General features: G+C 32.1%; 2 protein-coding genes across 4 annotated transcripts in view; one reads left to right on the top strand and one right to left on the bottom strand.

Moving 5' to 3' along the window:
- The window catches only part of LOC119831673 (peroxisomal leader peptide-processing protease), a 21911-nt gene extending 18278 nt beyond the window's left edge, over positions 1 to 3633 (bottom strand). The window contains exon 1 of the mRNA XM_038355119.1: positions 3394 to 3633. The gene's annotated coding sequence lies outside the window, so the exon portion shown is untranslated. The remainder of the gene's footprint in view (positions 1 to 3393) is intronic.
- The window catches only part of LOC119831674 (CHH-like protein), a 56628-nt gene that overhangs the window by 4059 nt on the left and 38462 nt on the right, over positions 1 to 14107 (top strand). Inside the window, exon 1 of one of the 3 annotated variants that reach the window (XM_038355122.1) lies at positions 2390 to 2747. The exons of the other annotated variants lie outside the window; for them this stretch is intronic. The gene's annotated coding sequence lies outside the window, so the exon portion shown is untranslated. Of the gene's footprint in view, positions 1 to 2389; positions 2748 to 14107 lie in introns of those variants that run through there. 3 annotated transcript variants of the gene reach the window in all.

Raw genomic sequence — 14107 nt, 5'->3', positions numbered from 1 at the left:
AACAGTATGGTAATAAAGAAGAACTGATACAAGCTATTTACACTGCTTGGAATTCTGTGGACATTAATTACATACATTATTTACATAAATCGCTACCTAATCGTATTTACGAACTAATAAGGTCCAACGGAAAATATACCAAATACTAAACTAACGAGTTTTAATAATTAAACAATATCTTTTTGCATGTGAGGCTATTCAAGTGGAAGGGGCAATTATTTGTTTGACGTTGTTTCTTAAAACTCTGATTAGATAATAATAAAAAATTTATTTGGTATTGCAAGGCTTCCTATTTTATTTAATATACGATGCTTGATGTATATCTCCTTTTTATATTACTATGTGAAATATTAATTTTGACGATGAGGCTATTCAAGTGGCGGGCACTGTATTTTAACTCATACCTTTTGCGTGAAGCAACTTCAAAATTTACACATATCAAATTCAAAATTCTGATTATTAATTTTAGCGAAACATATTACATTGCTATTGTCTAAAATGAAAGGTTAATGAAACAGTTAACAATGAATTGAACTGGAGTGAGTACTCTATAGTTTTAGACAATCTAAGTGATGAAAGTATTGCAAATAACCATAGTTATTAACTCGCTTGTTATAAGATAAATAATAACATACTTAAAACGTGTTACTATCGAATATTTATTGGCTCTGAAACGCCCACGACTCACGAAAAGGTTAAAATTTTTTTAAAATTTTTTTAAATTTTAATTAGTAAATGAACTTAATTAACTACTATTAACATACACAGATAAGATTATATAACATAGAGGAAAATTCAGAAATTTATCATAACGTACGTTTGCTAATTATGATTTATTTATAATGATTTTGATAATAATCGATACTTATCCAAAGTCTATTATCAATTATTAATATAAAATAATATTTATTGTTGTATGAATTGAATGCCTTATTCTATAGCGCCAGTACTAAACAAAATTGTATCATATGTTTAAAGGAGCAAGAACAAAAAAATTCAGAGAAGAGACCAACTGATAAATTCTAGAAAACGCTTCCATGCAATACCAGAGGAATCCGGATATAACGATAAATAAGCCTTCCCAGCAAAACCAACGCTAGTCATATCACCTCTCATATGAAACTATTTTCAAAATAAATAATACTTTTAAAGTTGACCTCATACATCATTTGCTGCTATCCTTGATTTCGACCGTAACAAATCGTCTTCAGTTCCGTTACATCCGATTCTTATTTCATCGCCATTATAGTGTTACCATCGCTAGTCGACGCAACATCTTTTTATGTCATCGTTAGTTAAATCCAGTGTGTTACGGAGATCATGATGCTAGGTTTAATGAACACTACTATAACATCTACGTTTTTCCTGAGATGAACCAGTACTGTAATGTTTAACGCTAAACCAGTATACGCACAAATGTCAGTTCTTTCCTTCAAAGTTTCCCTGTTATTGTTTTTGAAAGAATGTCGATATTGACATTATCCTACTCCATTAATAAGTATTCTAGATAGGTGAATGTGAACGAAAAATAGTCGTATAAATAACAAATCCTTATAAGAAAGATGCCTTATTTTTTCTCTATTTATCCAACGCTTCTAGGATCTTTATTGTTCTTATAAGCTTATTTTGTATATGCACTGGATTTACAGTGTTTGGTTCGTATCTTAATATTTTGTGATATATTTTACATCCAATTTTTACATTTTTATTTCTTTTTCTTTATTGTTAGGGTTGCCTGGTAGAGATCGCTACATAGCGATAAGGCCGCCCTTTGCGAATGATTATTTTTTTTTACTTTTTACGCAATAAAGAATTTTCATTCATACAGGTCAAACGTAGCCAAGGTTTGTGTCAGCTAATTTTCTTTCGATAACTATCGCCTTCCTTTCCCAAACCACTAGTATCACACATTCCCTTAGTTCCTGTGTGAAACAGCGCCGGAAATGGCTGGCTTCAGCTTCGCTACTTAACTGTCCAATTGAACAAACGAGCGTGAGTAACACAGGATCCGGTCCCGTGACTTTATTCAATCCCATCATTGTTTTATTTTCGTTTATATTTTTGGATTATTTTGAAAATGGAATCGGCCAATTTTCATTTTAAATGTAAAAAAAAAACATTAATACACAACTTCATACACCTAAAAATCCAAGAATATGTAATTATTAAATTTCTTCTTATTAAATTGTTCATCACATCTCCCGTGTCATGGTTACTTTCTGACCAAATTTCAATACTAACACGAATATATCGTACACGGCAATTTAAGGAGACAGGCGATACGATAAACCCACGACAATACAATAATGGTCGCTCTTTTGCCTAATGGGTCGTATCCTGTACGGCCGAAGCGCAGTCCAGTCAATGCTAAGAGTCCGTTTCTTTCGCTCCCATGCGCATTTACGTTCAATTCCAGAAACAAAAATCCTCGGTTATCCAATTCTGCGTTAGTGCCGCATTTTATTGCCCACATCCTCGCGTGGGCCGTCCAGTGATCACTTCAACGACCGAAACAACAACGAACGATGCGCTCTCGTGGTAATAGATAACGAAACTTGTTTCTACCATCTTGTTTCACTTGACTTTCGTAGGGATGCAGTGTTAGTGAATGTTCAAAGAGATATTCTTGTGTGCATTGCAACGGATATGCCTGCGTACCGACTGGCGTCGAGTGTGAAGAAAAAGAAGCAATCGACTTCATTGTTAAGTCACTCGAGTTCTATACATTTGATGCGATAACGTTTTAGGTGAGTTGTGTTTGAGTTATGAATATAATTCGATAACCATGTACCAAACAGGAAATTCTCTTACAATTTAGTAGTATAATATTGGCAGAGTACCTATGTACTTAATGTGAAAAATAACGATAGATTTTGTATTAAAAATTTAAAATTAGCAAAAATCATAAATTTGTGGAAAAATAATAACTAAGTATTTAAGAAAAGTATTTTTTTGCTTAGTACTCGCTTAAATATCTGTATTGTTTTTTAAATAGTAAAAGTCGACAGTTGTATAATATTCGTAATATTATAATGTATGAGAAACAAAAAAATAATATTATATAAATATTACCTCTGTCCGTAATTGAAATATTATGGAACACCTACTGCTGCAAAGGATTGATCGATGAATGATATAAAACTACGCATACTATCAACAAACGTAAAGTATTGTGCGTTTCTAATCTGGAATCAAGCAGTTCTAATCCACGAAACAGTATAAATAACTAATTAACACATGACATTATTACCACTATCTCATTAAACCCAGTGCTAACTAGAAAACGTGAAATCAATTGTAAACTTTGGCCCCTTTGAAGTTACAAAATGATAGAAAAAAATCATACATTCCATCACACATTCGTTTTATCAAATACATAAAAATGTCATTTACCTTATGCACTTGTTTGTTTACTTTTTGAGGTTATAAATCCGAAAAAGTTAACTTCACAAAAATATACGCACACACCGTTCAAGTTTATGCTAAACACTAAACACATTATACTGCCATTTACTACATTATACTATTATTTTTGTTCAAAATATTAATTATAAATAATTATTTATTCTCAATTTGACCTGCCGATATCAGCTGTTGAACTTTGTTGCACAGTAAACTAGGTACCTATTTCATGTTTACTTCTGCCTTCTATGCTTAGAACAGATAAAATTATTAGCTTGTCATTTGTCAATTCATCCAACTTGTCACTTGCAGCCAATACCACAACGTAATAATACGTTTGGCCGTAAGATGGCGCTTTTATAAATAGACCACAGCATTCTTTATCAAGTTACAAAACTGAAAATTAATAAATAGTAGCAATAAAAAAAAACTCATTCGTTCAAGAAAAAAATTAACGAAGTAAAGCCAGTAAGTCATTTAAAAGAGGACACAGATATTACGTAATAAATGTACCACTGGATCAATAATCAATTATGGTTAATTAATTATTGTTTTGTTCAGAAAATTTGGTCAGTTTCGTTCAAACAAACTTCGAATAATTGTTCTTATAATTAAAGAACCCGTACAAATATTATCGCTTTAATTGACGTTTCGATATTAGTTTTTACGGTAGGTATCAATTCCAAATCAATTTATTTAATTTCGTTTAGGTTATAGGTATTTTGAAACTGTCTTGATTGGTTTTTTTTTAAGATTCAATTTGCGAATTGATCTTTTAACCTATGGCACAAATTATAGCGTTAAGCATTATTTAATCTTGGCCGAAATTTCAACACAAACAATATTTCTGAAGCCAACTCTTCTCTCATGCTCGCTCGAATGCAAAAATTGTTGTTTTAATATCTATGATAAAAATAAAATCTATTATAGTTATTACAACATGCTATGCTATGCTACCTGTCTCCAGAGATAAAAATCATAGCTCCGTAGTATAGTGAAAGCATACGAGTAAAAAACTACTCATATCACAGATAACATAATAATATTATACTAATCATATGGTGGAAGAAAGACCAACTGTTTGCCGGCCAGTTTCGCATTGCTTTAAAATTAGAAGGATTTACCGAAAATAATTATATCTGACTATTATTTTCGGTAAATCCAATATTTTACCATATTTTACTAATAAGTTGCATACAATCATATTTATTACGACATACATTGTAGCGCGTAATAGCCAAAGAGTAGTATAATAATACGGGTAGTAATAGCTTTGAAAAAAAGACGTTTACTACTTTACTCTGTAGAGACAAAGTAGAAAGATAATATTTGATATTAGCTGTATCCCGTGGCCACGGAATAATAGGTACAATGTGGCGTCTCTCGAGAAGTACCTGGGTAAAAAGCATATGTGCTAATCCAGGCTATAACCTATCTCTGTTCCAAATTTCATACAGATACGATAAGATGTTTCCACGCGAAAGAGAAATTCCATACATCCATCCATCCATACATACATACAAACTTTCGCGTTTATAGTAATATTAGTAGGATAGTAGGATTTAGCCATTAGTTTTGAATATGGTAAGTAGTTTTGATGACCATATAATGCATGGTTCTGAGAAACTTTTTCGGAATTTTCTCAATAGGATTAATGTATTTCATATGAAGTATATTGTAAAAAGCAGTGGTGGCTCAGTGGTGAGAACCTCGGACTTCAAAATCGATAAGTCGGGGTTCGAGACCGGGTGAGCGTGCAGGAAATAAATTGATTTTTCAATTTATCTGCACATGTGGATAGCATGACCACTGCTTAAAACGGTGAAGGAAAACATCGTGAGGAAACCGGCATATCCAAGAATCAAAAATTTCGACGACATGTGATATCTGCCAACCCGCACTTGGCCAGCGTGGTGGATTATGGCCTGAACCCTCATAGGAGGCCTGTGTCCCAGCAGTGGGAACATATATGGGCTGATGACGACGATATTGTAAAATATTTTGTTAAACAGTTAAGATTTTTTTTATTGGATGTTTCCACGAAATCAACAATTATGTTTATTCTAACAAATATTTCAAACATTCCATCTAAATAATACACTGCGAAAAACACGACAATTATCATTCATTTAAAAAAATATCGTAGGAAACTTACAAGTCATCAAATTTCCATGAAAGAATGCAATGGAAACATAGGAATAAAATAGTCGTCAGACGTCACGTAGTTAATAAAGTAATTATTTTTGATTTAGCCGTATTGTGGAAAACCACTTCACTGTTGCACAGATCAAATATGGATATGAGTAGTATCACAGATAATATAATAATATAATACAGAAACGTATAAATGTGACTCTATGTGTTTAGATACAACCCCCCAGGGCTCCAAGCAAGGATGAAAACAACAAACCAAACAACCCCTCAATCGATGAAATCTTATTAAAAATGTATGAATAACGATTTTGCTTTTAGGCTGAGTTAAATTGAAGTTAATTTATGTTATCTGTTGAGTTTGCCAGTAATATTTAAAGCACCAATTTTCAAGACTTGGTGTCGTCCCTTTTACAACTGTCATTGTAATACTATAGATACCATATAGGTGATTTATTCTTCATTTGATTTTAGTAAACCTTATATGTTCAGCTCGATAGATAAAAATTAAAAATATACCTTCTACAGGACAAAACGATACGGATAAATGAACGTTATACCTAATCCTTAAAATGATCTATAAAAATAACCGCAAGTTGATTTCTCAGAAGGTCTACAACTATCGGCGTCAGTCAAAGGGAACTTTAATATATTGTCTATGAGTCAATAAATATACCGCCATGTATAGGTGAGATTTATAAATGGCATCGGTAATATCAGAACACGCAATTGACTTATTAAGAAAATATGTGCATTACCTAGTGTTACGCACTAGAATGTACTTAGAGTTATGTCGTACTAAACACTCGTCCCGGTTTCGTCCGGATATCAAGGTTCCTGTTATATCCCAAGTCAGCTCATACCCTGTGTGTATATCAAATTTCGTGAAAATCCATTTGACAGTTTCAACATGATTGACGGACAAACATTCAAACAAGCAAACTTTCACATTTATAATATAGTGTGATTTAGATTTATCGAGGCTGGTGCCTGCTACCTCCAAGACTGTGCTTTTTTTGTCGAATATTACATTACGTATATCCCTCGATATTTCTAAGATTAAAATTGGTGAACAAAATTAATTTTTAGAACATAAATTATAGATTACGGATGCTTCAATGGCATAATCTTAACATAATTTTGACTCTCCAAAATTTTTGTTTTATGCGTTGGTGCTTGACCAAAAAATCTTTTTTAGAAACATTATGCAACAATTAATTGATTCATATGACTTCAGTGTAGGTGAACCATCTGCATTTATTTAATTTGTGTTGTGTATTTTATGTAGGCATAGGTGTTTCTTTTTTATGTTACGTAAATGATGATATTACATCCTAAAATCATTAATTACTAAAATTAGTTAGTAGTTATAATTATAGTAGTATATGATATAATACTGTATGTATTACAAAATTATAAAATGTATAACAATATTTCTTACGCGAAATTAAAGAAATCTTTATATAAAACAAAATGTTTTGAAATTTATAGTACATTTTTTACTCAATATGGAATACATATCAAATATCTTGGATTTAATTAATGACTGGTTCATGTGATCCTCATGAATCCTTTCATCAACGAATCAGTACTTTATTAGTAGGCTTTCATCAATATCATTTAACAAAGCCATAAAAAGTGACGTTACCACCGTAAACTCAAAATTATGAATTCTACATAAAACCTCTTAAATCCCAATAAAATTTCATTTCCGCAATAAACATTTGTTATTTTAAAAAAACGTGATCTTTTGTGTAATTTTATGATTACCTAGATAATATATAATAAACAGTTTTCAAAATCTAGATGTCATGGTTTCAAAAACTGTCCATTCATTTTACGTCACCCGAGGTTTAATCATCAGTTTAAATGACTATAATTCATCTTATGGTGTTTCTCAGAATACTTTATCCTCTGAGATGTGTTAATGATACAATAAACAGTTAATTCGCTTTACGTTATTTATTGCAGTCATTTGATTGATTTCTATTTAAATATTATCCACAACGATCAATTAGTTTTTTGCTATAAATTATTGCATTGTCGTAGGTAATACCTACACAATGCAATATAATTATAACCTAAAATTTAAAATACATGAAAGTACAGCCAATGAAATATATTCTTTTTATATAATTGGTTTGGAAAACTATAAATATTCATGCTTGTTATTAACACGGATCAAAGTTTAAATCATAAAATTGAATTATAATATTTCCTATTACAACACATTGCATTTTAAGAGGATAGTCTCTATGAATGTTTATGAATGTCTATACATATATATTAAATTCTCGTGTCATAATTTTCGTTCCCATACTCTTCCGAAACGGCTGGACCGATGTTCATAAAATTTTGTGTGCCTATCGGGTAGGTCTAAGAATCGGCCAACATCTACTTTTCTATTCTTTCAATAAATTTATCATTTATAAAAGCATTTCAATGCTATAAAACTAAAAATTAAATCTACTTTTCATTCAACTAAATGATAAGTGTAGGGCAGAATTGCATTTGCCGGTTTAGCTTGTATTTTATATAATGAACAATAAACGTTGTTATACTGCTTCGTATACTATAAAAGATCCACCAATCCTAATCCTTATCTTAGAACCACAGCTTTCCATTTACTTTCAACATCAATTCTTCTTTCAACCCTCGCTTTAACGCACTGAAATATATTTCATGCCATAAGATGACACAGAACCTTGTCAATCAACTCGTGCATAAATTAATGTAATAATAATATAAATATGTAGTAATAAAAGATATTTTAATGAATCATTAATGCCCTGGCGCCGCTGTAACGTTGTTAGAATAATTTACTATAAATCATATCCGGATCTTTTTTGCAATATAAAATATTCACAGTCGGTTACACGCTTGACTATTTGATACGTTTACTTTTTGCCCGTTTTTTTTTTTTGTTAAGACAGAATCGTGAGAAGATTTATATAGCATACTTATTGGTTAATTAGGGTTATATTTAACGGGTTTTTGTTTGGCATTTATTGATTTACTGTATTTTTTACAGTGATGATTTATATTTTTGAACGATTGGGTGTTATAATTAGAATTGGGTATGAAACTATGCTATATTAATAACATAGTTTTCATAAAAAACTACATATTTATTAATACTAAGCAGTGGGTCGATTTGCTTTTATTTTAAAATGTACAGATGGACAGATGTGACCACCTTCTTAGTACCGTGTAAACGTAGAGTTGTGTTGGTTTTTATTTCCTGGTGATGAATAAAAAATAAAGTCATGGTCTGCCAGAAACCAGATGATCAGCTGATCCCCTACTGTCTGCACAGAAAATCAATCAGTTAAACAGGTGTAAAATAAAAAATATGTAAATAAAAAATATATATATATCTATATTGGGTATATTATGTAACACGAAATAATTCTCACTTTATAGATACAAAAATCACAGCTCACTCAGAATATTTTTACAGATTTTTGTTAATAAAACCTTGCCTGTAGTCTATCTTAACTAAAAGATTAGAGTGGACTCTAGAATTTAAAGTTTTAATAATTGCACGATAAACTGAGCACTTCTTGATAAATATAGACTTTGAACAAATTAATATATCGTGCTTAATTAAAAATGTAACTACTGCTGCTTTGTTTTAGATTTGTTACCATAAATTTACACGAGTTTATTTAAACATTTTTTCTAACGGAACATAAATGCGATAGAGTTTAACAGTTCTGCAAATGATTTACGACTCGCGCTGAAAGCATGAAGTTATAACGAAAAAAATTATTCGTTATGCCTTAGAGAGTAAGACAGTTATATTTAATACGGGTTTAATTACGGGACTTCGCGGCTGACTGAATACTGACATGTCATTTGCTTCCTGTAAAGGCGCGGTCACATAGTTTATTCTTGGACCTTTAATTTTATACTACTAGGCTCCCAGTCATACCTCTGTTATGTGTGTGCCATACGTTATAGAACAGTCATCATCACAGGCCTATGAGGGTTCAGGCTATAATCCACCACGCTGGCCAAGTGCGTGTTCGCAGATGTCATACGTCGGTGAACTTTTAATTCTCGGTCATGTCGGTTGCTCACTGTTTTCTTTCTCCATATCCACTGCTCGATATGTTATCGACTTGTGCAGATAAATTTAAGAATTATATTATTTATTTCCTATTTATAATCCAGTGGCGTTCGATTGCTAATTTTATCGCCGATCTTCTGTGGAGGTGTGGTACTTCCTCACAGTTCTTGCAAATGTCGGTTTCATCTTGAAATTTTCCTTTATCGATTGAAGCAGTGAAATGTATAAGATGACCATAAATGTATGCATGTTCGTATTATTTCGCTCGTGAGTTTGTTCCCGCTAACTTCAGACACATTTCGGAGCGGTTTTCAATAAGTATTAAAAAATTCGTCATACACGTGGATGCGCTCGCTATTATCATTATAAGCAATATTAACCATTAAATATATTAACTATGTTAAAAATTTTAAAGGTTATTGTATTGGGTTTGTTTGTTATAAATATTGATATATGAACTTTCACTATTAGAAAATTACCCAGAGGTCCGTTTCCTTTTTCCCACCCGTTCCAGTCCATTTTTTTGGGCAGTCGTCAATCCTTTCCTTTTCCCTTTCCCCTTAAAAGCGGGCAGCGATCCTCAGAGGCACAACCTCTGCGAATGTTTATGGGCGGTGGTGATCGCTTAGGTACCAACAGGCGAACCACCAGCTCAGTTGCCCGTTATTACATAAAAAATACTCTTATTACAATAGGCTTTAACGAACGAAGCCGGGGCGAGCATTAAATAATGTTCAATATGGCCGAGCCTTATTCGTTGGGTCTACCGTTTACTCTTCACTGATTAATAGCGGTAGGCTTAGCAACAAGTGACATTGGTATGAATAATGCGAAAGTTTGTGAGATTGTACATTCGTAACTAGAAATTGCTGAATCTTTTGAAAGTTAGAGTTACCGTGAGGTGAAGTTTAAATACTAACACTTTCAGAGTACAATAGGCATAACGTATGATTAATTAATTTTGACAGCTTCTTGTCAATTTTGCAATTTTTGTGTGAAAGTTAATCCTATCTATAGTTCAGCATCATAGAATTTTTCAATGACTGGTAGGTATATATGGATGTAATTTCTATTACTGTCTATTTTTAACCCACATTCCCAAACGAAGCAGGTTCCTAATTCAATTGTTTGTTGTTTTGTTACGTGATAACTCCATGGGTTTTCAACCTTTTGATTTGATTTTTGATTGGCGTGATTTTTTAGTGTTGGATAGATAGTTGTTGTCATTAGGTCCTATTTAAGAATCTACAGTGGTACCCCCCCCCAGGGCTATTGGTGACTTTTGTTGTAGAAAATTGTTATATAAACTGTATTTACATAAACTTTATGTACTGTCTCAAATGTAAACTCGAATTTTAATTGATAAGTTTACAACTATAAACTGCTTTGAACTATTACATAAAAATTTTGTCATGTATTAACATACTTTTTTGAGTAAATTAAATTAATTATTTTATGTAAAAGTCGGCAACAAGATTTATACATATTAACTAATCATAGTTAGTAATAACATTAATTTATCTGAACGATATTAATTATTATAATAAAGCCTTTTCACACAGCAATATATTATTTATCCCCACACTTAACCATTATGTAATTTGTATAATCTATTAAATTTAAAGGTTCTAGTCATAACTCAAAGTTATATAATTTGATGATTCATTAGGAAAAAAAAGATGAACCGAGCTAGCCTCAAATCTATATATATTTTTTTTATTTCTTATTTGAAGTTTAAGGTCAACAAAATGTAATTTCAGGTTGAAGGTCGCGGAGTCATTTTTTATCTGTTTACTTAAATGGCGCCAACTTTTTGTCAGTCTACGATGAGAATTAATAACGTACATAGTAGTAATATCTTATTTATATGACTTCACACTGTATTTTGAATAATGTCCTTATTTTTTAAAGATTTTGCATGTTACATTACATAACAGCATATAGCAGCGTATCAGTTTACTTATTTCATTTTAAAATATAATTTTTCTCGTTGCTGAACAAAGGACATTGAAAACGGAAACACTTAGTTTTCAGGCATTTCAAATAGCTTCTAAGAAAGGACGGGGCAATTCGATGTCGGTGAATGTGGTGTGTTTTTTTGAGAAATCTAAGTTAGATACTAAATATGATAATAAGATCACTTCTAATGAGAAGGCCGCCCAACAATTGTACTCTGTTTTTTAACACACTTTTTTTTACGTTTTCTTCTATGTATAATTTTAAGAGTGTAATAGATGAATAAATAGGGTTTTAATATAATTATAGATTAAATTAAAATTAATTCGATTCCTCGATTATTAGAAAAATAAATTATCGCAAAAAGGCTTATAATGAAGATATTACATTATCTTTCAAGGAAGGCGTAAAGTTATGCAGGCTTTATATTTATTGGGATCCGGACCTTCACACAAAACTACTTCACTGTCTATCTGTCACCAGGCTGTATCTCATTAACCAGGATAGCTATACAGATAAAATTTTCAGAGATTATGAATTTCTGTTACCGCTATTGGCTATAAGAAGAAGGTCATAAATTGGATGGGTGACGCATTGTTTTTGCAGTTGCTATGTTGGTTATTTGTACGGAACCTTTATTGTCGCGCGTCCTACTCGTACTAGAACGATTTTTATTTTAACTTAACAAACCTAAAGAAGAAATAAATTCAATATAATTTAGGCTACAATTATATTTGTCAAAATATCAAAGAAAGGAAAATAAACGTTAAGATTAAAATTCGTGCCTTCCAAGTCATAAACACCTTATAATTATTCATTCATCATATTAAAATTATATTCTCTTGCTTCTTGCTTTTCCAGCAGTTTGATAGCAATTGGCGTGTTCAAAATCGCTTATTCCCGGTAATTTAAAAGCGATTACAGCAAAAAATAAGCATTTTATAGTTTGCGTACAGGCACGTATGACCTAAATGCACATACTAATTAGGAAATCCCGGTATTGATCATAGCATAAGTGATTATTTGTTTTGAATCATGTGTTGATTACATAATACTAATACTTGTTCATTGCATGTACAATGTCTACTTTGCTAATGTTATTTGTTTGTTTCCTAACATTTGTAACCGACTATATAAAAATATGGACTATCAGGTGTCAGGTCAATACAAAATTGTGTATAATCTTACTCCTTTCAACCGACTGTGAATAAAGAGGTACTCAGGACTATCAACTGGATGAATCGATTTTTAACGGTTGTTTTTTATTTGCTAGTTAGTGCTTCCGTAGTGCCCACAATTTAAATGTGGTCTAATTCTGATAATTTGAAGGCAGTTTAGTTTTTATATTGTTAAACGATAACTCTTCATCGACCCTTCTAATTGTTATTCCTCTTCTGTTCTTCATTTCGTTGTCGTAGTTGGTAATTGGAACATTGTGTTCAAACCTACGCTTGGTATGATTCAAACAGACGGACAGGATGACTGAAAAAAATACGAAATTACATACAAAAATACAATTGAAACTGTCGCTTTGACTTTAGTATTACGTACTCCTCTCCCCAATATTATTTTAGTTTTCATTAATATTTTAATCCTACTTATATTATAATTGCGAAAGTTTATGTGTGTATGTTTGTTACTCTTTCACACAATAACTACTGAACCGATCGCAATGAAATTTGACACGTAGATAGCTGGACAACTGACAACCTACGGGATACGGGCTTACGCGGGTGAAACCGCAGAGTGCAGCTAGCGGGTAGATAAGGATACAATTGAATTATACAGCTACTATTCTTCATAATTCTAATAGAATCCTAATAATTTCCATGTATGGTTTTTATTTCTCACACAAATCTGTAAATTCACACGTCTCGTCGCCGCGAGTTTGAGCTAGCTCTTTTTTATGTCACAGTGGACAACTGAGCTAGTGGTTCACCTGATGGTAAGCGGTCGCCACCGCCCATGTACACTTGCATAAGTAAGACCTCTGCAAATGCGTTGCCCGCTTTTCTGAAGTATCTGATAATCCTACTAATATGATAAATGCGAAAGTTTATAAGGATGTGTGTGTGTTTGTTGTTCTTTCACGCAAGAACTACTAAACCGATTGCAATGAAATTTGGTACGTAGACAGCTGGACCACTGGAATAACATATAGGCAACTTTTTATCACGATATTCCAACGGTATACGGTCTTACGCGGGTGAAACCGCGGGGCGCAGCTAGTATATGATATATAAGTAAGGAAAAGGATGCGGGTCTCCCTATACTCACAGTACGAAACACAGTGACATTCCTATGCTACTGTTGAAGCCAATTTTCTATGGGGGTGAGTTACCTTCCCCAGTGCAAGCTGGCCTAATTCGTACCAAAGCGTACACAATTCCCATATTAAAAGCATCTTTATAATATCAGCCTTATACCATTCAAATCTATGTAAATCTTGCAACATCTACAAGACAGTAAACTATTTGAGCTTCGCACGTCAAAGATTATAAAAACAAACAGAGATCATAATAAATT

Source organism: Zerene cesonia, chromosome 14 (genome assembly GCF_012273895.1).
Source record: "Zerene cesonia ecotype Mississippi chromosome 14, Zerene_cesonia_1.1, whole genome shotgun sequence".
NCBI lineage: Eukaryota > Metazoa > Arthropoda > Insecta > Lepidoptera > Pieridae > Zerene > Zerene cesonia.
Note: the sequence above shows the minus strand (reverse complement) of the source record. Positions and strands in the feature narration are given on the sequence as shown.